Source organism: Rhinopithecus bieti, unplaced genomic scaffold (genome assembly GCF_001698545.2).
Source record: "Rhinopithecus bieti isolate Rb0 unplaced genomic scaffold, ASM169854v2 scaffold_23704, whole genome shotgun sequence".
In the NCBI taxonomy this organism is placed as follows: domain Eukaryota; kingdom Metazoa; phylum Chordata; class Mammalia; order Primates; family Cercopithecidae; genus Rhinopithecus; species Rhinopithecus bieti.
Window position 1 is genome coordinate 89,215 of NW_016810780.1, and position 1,861 is coordinate 91,075.

The window sequence follows — 1,861 nt, forward strand, 5'->3', positions numbered from 1 at the left end:
CTAGCAAAAGAACAAATATAGTTTTGTTACTGCTGAATATCTCATGTAAAGAATTATCAACCTAAAATTATTTTACTGTATTTCACACAATATAAAGCCAAATAAAAATGTGTTTCACTAGTCCAAATGCTGTTCAATTTGTTTTGGCTCAACTAAATCAGGCTTTATTAAGTTTCTTCTGTAAAATCAGCATCAGGGCTCCTTTGGTGAGCCAGACACTCGTGATCCCTGGTGTCACACATTCAACAATTACTGATTGAGCATCTATTAAGTGACAGGCTCTGTTCTCTGATAGGGCTACAGCAGCAAACAAACAAACAAAAAAATCCCCACCCTTAAGGAGCCTACATTCATGGGCGTGAGATATACAGTGTATCAGATGACCCAGAACTTAAAGTATAATTTTAAAAATAGATTTTCTTAATCACTTCAAACGTCCTAGTTATTGACTGGTCAGGTGCCTAAAGATAACAATCCACAAGGTTGTATCACCCACTTGTAATGTTCTAGAATCACTTCCTACATTTAGATACCAGCATGTTTGTATGACTAACCACAAAGTCACTTAGCCCAATATCTAAAACCAGTGCAGCAGATTAACCAAACACTTACATAAGGCAGTAACTTGATGAAAAAATGTATTAACATTTTATGAACTGTGTGTTGTAAATGTCTAACTCTAAGCCGGTGCTTTCTCTGCTGTTTAGCACCGTTCCAGATTGTTTACTTTCCACCAACAGGGATATTGAGTCCTGGGGCTGCAAGATCATTTTAATACACATTTAAGCAACATATACTTAGAGAAGGAAAGCTACTGCCTAAGTGTCAGTTTATGTTGAAACTTCTGCTTTATTACACGGCCCTTTTACCTCTTTGGTTGGCCATGCATATCCAGTCAGTCACAAATCTTGGATCTGTTGATTCGTTCCCATTCCTGCTGCCACTGCCTTAGTTCAGGACTTCAGCTCATCCCATCTGGCTCACTTCAATAGACCAACTGTTTTCCTGGCTTCCAGGCTTTTCCCAGGTCCTGCAGACTACCATTTTAGCCTCACTGCTTTCCTACCCAAGCTCTGAGTGCCTACAAGATCAAGTCTTGACTTTTTAGACTCCTACTGGCTCCACCATCTTTCTCACTACTCCCCAGGAGGAAACCCCTACTGCAAAGTGACCTACTTATTCTCCCTAGAACACATCTTATGCCATGGTTCCCAACTGTGGTGTGCTGCTATAAGGTGTGAAGTGTGTTCAAAAAACTTGCTGTAAGTAATAAAGTACTGGGAGGCTGGAAACAGAGCGGATTGCAGGTTATCCCTATTAATTACAGACACCCACCCACACTCTCCCTTCGTGGGCTTTTCTGAGCAGGAGAGAAAAGATGGAGTTTCAGCTAATGCAACAGCAGCCTTGAGTCATGCAGTATGGCACGTATGTCAGAGGAAAAAAGGGCTGGGAATGGCTGCCTTAATGGAGTCTAGATCACATATGAGAGGTCATATCTAGCAATTGCTGCTAACCCTTTTATTAAACTTACAAAAAATTATAGAGACGGGGTTTTGCCATGTTGCCCAGGCTGGTCTCAAACTCCTGGGCTCAAACAATCCTCCCACCTCGGCCTCCCAAAGTGCTGGGACTACAGGCATGAACCACCGCACCCACCCTGCTGCTAATCCTTTTATCAGTTTTTGTAGTCTTGCTCCAGAAGTAGCCAAAAGGAGGGAAATGTCCTAGACTTGGAGTCATAAAACAGAGTTGGCAACCCTGGATGAGTTGCCTGAGCCTCAACTGACTCATGTTTATAAGAGAGATAAAACCTACTTCCTAATAAAATTGCAAAGATTAAATATTGGGGGTTTTAACG